Source organism: Macaca nemestrina, chromosome 10 (assembly GCF_043159975.1).
Source record: "Macaca nemestrina isolate mMacNem1 chromosome 10, mMacNem.hap1, whole genome shotgun sequence".
In the NCBI taxonomy this organism is placed as follows: Eukaryota; Metazoa; Chordata; class Mammalia; order Primates; family Cercopithecidae; genus Macaca; species Macaca nemestrina.
This window is the reverse complement of record NC_092134.1, coordinates 87554214-87560466: the sequence shown is the minus strand read 5'-3', so window position 1 is coordinate 87560466 and position 6253 is coordinate 87554214. Positions and strand designations below refer to the sequence as shown.

The following is a 6253-nucleotide window of genomic DNA, read 5'->3' as shown; positions in this document are numbered from 1 at the left end:
TTTATATTTCTCTAAGTGTGTCTTTCATTTCCAGAAGTTCTGACTGGTTTTTCTTTCTTTCTTTCTTTTTTTTTTTTTTTTTTTTTTTTGAGACAGAGTCTCACTCATCACCTAAGCTTGAGTGCAGTGGCACGATCTCGGCTCACTACAAGCTCCACCTCCCGGGTTAACACCATTCTCCTGCCTCAGCCTCCCGAGTAGCTGGGACTACAGGTGCCCGCCACCATGCCCAGCTCATTTTTTTTTTTTTTTTGTATTTTTAATAGAGATGGGGTTTCACCGTGTTAGCCAGGATGGTCTCCATCTCCTGCCCTCATGATCTGCCCGTCTCAGCCTCCCAAAGTGCTGAGATTACAGGCGTGAGCCACTGCGCCTGGCCTGGTTTTTCTTTATGTTATCGATCTCTCTAACACACTTTTCATTCTATCCTTTTTTTTTTTGAGACAGAGTCTCGCTCTGTTACTCAGACTGGAGTGCAGTGGGTATGATCACAGCTCGCTGCAGCCTCCACTACCAAGGCTCAATTAATCCTTCAACCTCTCAGCCTCCTGAGTAGCTGGGACTACAGGCATGTGCCACCATACCCAACTAATTTTTCTATTTTTTGTAGAGATGGAGTTTCACCATGTTGCCCAGGCTAGTGTTGAACTCCTGAGCTCAAGAAATCCACCACCTTGGCCTCTCAGAGTGCTATGATTATGATTACAGGTGTGAACCACTTATACCTTGGTCTGAAAGATACTTGAGATGATTTTGATTTTCTTAAACTTATTGAGACCTGTTTTGTGACCTATTATATGCCTGGCATATATCCTGAATTGTTTTTAAAATTTCTTTATGTTGATTTTCACCGTTCTGTGGTATCTCTTCAAGTAGCTTAATAAATAACCTTCTGAATCCTTATTTGGTATTTCAAAGATTTCATCTTGGTTTGGATCCATTGCCGGGGAGCTAGTGTGATCTTCTGTTATAGAACCCTGTTTTTTGGTTTTTTTTTGTTTTTTTTCGTATCACCAAAATTACTTTTCTGGTTCCTTCTCATTTGGGTAGATTATTTCTGTTAATTATTCTTGAATTTAAGATTTTTTTTCTTTCTTTCTTTCTATCCTTAAGGATGTGACTTTAATGTGTGCAGTTTATTATAGCATAATTTGGTTCTTCTTGGTGCTTTTAGGGTGACGACTCTGTATGAGTTCCTTGGTTATGAAGAGTGTTTGTATGATGGCTTCCTCAGATACTGGTTGTAGAAGCTGTGTACTTGGTGTGTGGGTAAGTTCACTGCCTCCTATGGGGTTGGAATGGCAGAGGTCTCTTGAAGCTTATCCCATTTTCCTGTGGTGTGCACTTATTTATTTATTTATTCCCCAGTATTCTGTTTACTGAGTTGATGATTCAGGTCTCAGGTGAGTACTGTAAATTTTCCTAGGTAGAAAGTGGTTGTAGCTAAAGCAGGTGGGTAAGTGCAATAGCCAGTGGTGGGCAGAGATCCCAGCCTTGATAATGGTAGCTGGGAGGGCTCTCAATTAGATGCACTGAGCTCTTAACAGGGGAAAGGGTAGGAGCCACCCCAGCTCACCTGCCAGGCCAGCAGGAAAGCTGTCCACCTCCAAGACTCACTCCTGTCCCAATGTTTCAGCTATTCAGATTAGACAGGCACCCCTTTTCTTTTGCATGAATGTTGACATTCCACGTAAAGAAGAATTGTGACTCTGCCTCTCATGGAAGTCTGAACCTGGAAGGTGCTCCTGTGGGGATGCAGTCACCCTGAAATGTTCCAGAAAGGATATCTGTAGGTGCATCCATGCTGAGCTACCACAGAAGAAGCCTCAGCTGTGTCTCCAGTGGTGGACAAGGAGAGAAAGAAGACCCTTCATGAGCACCAAGCCTGCCTGACTGTTGGGATAGAACTGCAGACTTTCCCTGCTGAACTCAGCACTGCAATAGCATTTCTGCAGAAAGAAACTTCCCACCAGAGTGAAGATCTGGAACTCAAGGCCTGCTGTACAGATTCTTTTGTCCTATGAGGTGTTCCTTTCATGTAATGTTCTCCCCCTTCCCCTAGGAGTAGGAGTTTCTGAGAGCCAGACTGCAGTGATTGCTATTGCCCTTCTGGGTCTAGCCACCCGTGGGGCTGCCATACTCCAGGTTGGTGCTGGGAAATGTCTGCAAGCGATCTGGTGATGTGACCTGTCCTCAAGTCTCCCAGCAGTGAGTGCCAGCACCAGCTCCAATGAAGGGGGCAGGAGAGTAATGTAAACTCTGTGATATTCCTTGGTTATAGATAGCCTTAGCATGCTGGCTTTCTCAAATGCTTGTTACAATAGTAGTAAACTAGTCATGTGGACAGACTCAGGACCTCCTGATTAACAATGATGATAGCTGAGGTCACACACTGGTTTTCTTCTTCCTGGGTGCTATGTTAGTGTGCCTGCAGATGTTGTAATGAACTGTCAGTTACCCTCCAGCCAGCAGGTGGTGCTTGCAAAAGAGCAGCAGCTGCAGTAGTAACTGTGGGATTTGAGCTTACCTTATGTTGCCTAGGGAAGGTATTTTGGGTTCTCAGGTGATGGGTGAGGACATAAAATTCCCCAAAGTTCTGTCCTTTGTGTTAAGCTACCAGGGTGGGTGGAGGGCCACAACCAGGTGGGATCTGAGTTAGGTGGGTCTGTGTTCTGACTGTCTGTGTGTGGGGCAAGCTGTGACCCCTGTTGGGGGCAGGAAGGTGGTTCTTAAGCCTCTGAGGTAATGTTCCATAGGTGAGTGTAATTGCATCTACTGTTCAGAAGAACTTTTACAAGAAGTGGGGAATAGCATGTGACAGTAAGCCTCACTTAGATCCCACACAGTTGGCCAGGCAGATCTCACTCCCACAGTGCCCTGCTAGTAGCACTGGGCTAAGTTTCAGGTAGCCTGCACTCAGAACTCAAACCCTTCTCAGGCCATAAACTTTCCCCATGAGGATAGCAACCACAGCTTTCAGGCCACATCCTTCCCCATCCACCTGCAAGGATGGATGCCTGGCTCCTGTGCTCATGAATATAGCATACTTTATGCTTGCCACCCCCACCCTTCCGGGGTTCTGGCCAAGACAATTTGTCCCCACTCAATGTTATATTGTGAAATTCAGCTGGGAGTTGTGACTACTACCTGAGCTTGTTGGTTGACTTACCTGAGGTTCCTGTGAGATATAATAAGAAATGGTTTCCCTTGGTCTGCACTGGAGATTGGGGATGCCTGCAAGGCACTTCCCACTGCTGCTTCTAGTTTTATATTTCACTGTTCCAGTTCTGTGTTAGATTAAGGCCTTCCCCTGTGGCCTGGATTTTTAGGTTCCCTGGTGGGGATGTATATCCTGGAGGCAGTCTCTGCCACTCTAACACTCTGGGGACTTAGTTTTTGGCCTGTTTCATGTTGTAGGCTGAAGCCTGCCACTTCTTTCAAAGAGTCTGTGGATTCTTTCACTTTTCCTGTGAAGTTCCTGCGTTGCTTCTTGGAAAAAAGTTCACAATGTGAATCTCTACACACTATTTTGTCCTTCCAAGTGGGAGAGGCATGCTAACATTGCCTCCAGTTCCCCATCTTGGGAGCAGGGGAGGGGAAGCTCACTGATTCTTTCCTCTGCATGATCTATTCCGCTATTGAGGACCCCTTAATGAATTTTTTAGTTCAGCCAATGTATTTCTCAGTTCCAAGATTTCTTTTTGATTTCATTATTTCAATCTCTGTTAAATTTTTTGATAAGTTTCTGAATTGCTTTTCTGTGTTATCTTGGAGATCACTGAATTTTCTTAAAACTGTGCCTTGGTGTGTGTGTGTGTGTGTGTGTGTGTGTGTGTATGTTTGGAGACAGGGTCTCACTCTGTCACCCAGACTGGAGTGCAGTGACCTGAACCTGACTTACTGCAGCCTTGACCTCCTGGGCTTAAGCGATCCTCCTGCCTCAGCCACCTGAGTAGCTGCAACCATAGGCACGCATCACCATGCCTGGCTAATTTTTACATTGTGTGTGTGTGTGTGTGTGTGTGTGTGTGTGTGTGTGTGTGTGTAGAGATGAGGTCTTACCATGTTGCCCAGGCTGGTCTTGAACTCCTGGGCTCAACTGACCCTCCTACCTTGGCCTCCCAAAGTGCTAGGATTACAGGTGTGAGTTGACACACCTAGCAATTTGCTCTTTTGAATTCTTGGTCAGAGAGCTTACATATTGCCATCTCTTTAGGGTCCGTCACTGGTTTCTTGCTTCATTAGTTTGTGGAGGTCTTGATTCCCTGTTTGCTGTTGTTTATTGATGATGTACATCTCTGTCTTTGCATGGATTATTTATTTGTCCAGTTTTCTCTGACTAGCTTGTTTTTTTTTTTTTAATTGGATATTTTTCTTAGACCTTTTTTTTTTTTTTGGATAATTTTCCTGTTGAATTTATTTTTTTTCCATTTTTTGTTTTTTGTGTTTTTTTTTTTTTTTTTTTTTTTTTGAGATGGAGTCTTGCTCTATCGCTTAGGCTGGAGTGCAGTGGCATGATCTCGGCTCACTGCAAGCTCCGCCTCACAAGTTGACGCCATTCTCCTGCCTCAGCCTCCGAGTAGCTGGGACTACAGGTGCCTGCCACCATGCCTGGCTAATTTTTTTTGTATTTTTAGTAGAGACGGGGTTTCACCATGTTAGCCAGGATGGTCTTGATTTCCTGACCTCGTGATCTACCTGCCTCGGCCTCCCAAAGTGCTGGGATTACAGGCGTGAGCCACAGCGCCTAGCTTTCGTGTTGAATTTCTTTCTCTTTTTCCCACTAGATTGCTGTGTCCATTTAGCAATAGATAGTATTTTAAGCCCAGGTTTGTTTCAGGTCTAGAAAAGGATTAAAGTGCTGCCTGTCCCAAATGGAGAATGCCCCAAAGGTACATCCTAGCAGTGTGGGAAGGCTGGTTAGGGGTGCATGTCCAGGAGACCTATGGAACACATTTCCTATAGCATGGTGCTGCTGAACATTCATTCTGGTTTAGTATTGTCTTTGGCTGAGTTACAGAGCAGTTTCCAGGGTAGGGGATGGTAGTCCCACCATCTCCCTTTGTCTCTGGCTGTCCACAGGGCTATTTCTCCTATTAGGCATTTGCAATGCTTCCTCTGGGTTGGGGCAGGGACATGTCTTCTGTCATGGAACTCAACATAGTGGGGAAGCTGGTTATTCATCTTGATCTCACTTTTTCCAGTGTATAAATTGTGAGTTGGGGAGAAATTTTCTGCATGTTTGGTGTGGGGCAAATCGAGGGAAGGGGTGTTATGGACATGGAAGTCTGATTTTCTTATCATCTCCTCAGAATTTTTTCACTTCCCTGTGACCCCAGGAACTGCTTTATCTTCATTTTTGAGTTCTGGGATATTGCTGGTGGTAATCTCAGCCCTGTATGCCACTTTTGGAACTGGAAGCCCCTTTCTGTCTCAGAGTGTCTTTATCTCTTTTTCATTCTTGAAGGATAGTGTTGCCATGTATAGTATTATTTGATTGTTTGTTTGTTTTTTCCCACAGCACTTGGAATATATATCATCCCATGCCATTCAGACCTGCAAGATTCCTGCTAAAAACCAGTGATAGTCTCATGAGGATTCTCTTGTATGTGATATGTTGTTCTTCTCTTGGTGTTTTTTCAAAAATCTTTCTTTATCTTTGACAATTTAATTATAATGTTTCTTAGTGTGGATTGTTAAGGTTCATCTTAAGTTGGGTTCCTTAAGTATCCTGCATCTAAATGTCCATTTCCTTTCTCACATTTGGGACTTTTTCAGCAATTATTTCTTAGAATAAGATTTCTGCTTCTTTTTTCTCTCACTGTCTGTCTCTCTTCCTCTTCTGAGACTTCTATAATGCTTGTATTGGTCTTTCTTAATGGTGTGCTATATATCCCTTAAGCTGTCTTTGCTCTTTTTCTTTTTACTCCTCTGATGAATAATTTCATGTGATCTTTCTCCAAGTTCCCTCTTTCTCTTCTGTTTGCTTTACTCACGTTTTACCCCCTTTTGATTTTTTTGATTTTTCCAATCCAGCTATTGTATCCTTCAGCTCCATGATTTGTTTGGTCCTTTAAAAAATTTTCTCTCTTAGTTGAAATTATCCTTTCGTTTTTACATTTCTCCCCCAAGCTCATGAAGTATTTTTTGTGACACTTATTTTGATTTTTCTCCGAAGTAATTTGTATATTCCCATTTCATTATGATCATTTTCTGGAATTTTATCTTTTTCTTTTGTTTGGATAATGTTTCT

General features: G+C 43.4%; 1 protein-coding gene across 1 annotated transcript in view; it reads left to right on the top strand.

Moving 5' to 3' along the window:
* LOC105470089 (uncharacterized) overlaps nt 1-6253 on the top strand; it is a 75546-nt gene that overhangs the window by 28664 nt on the left and 40629 nt on the right. The window lies entirely within an intron of this gene.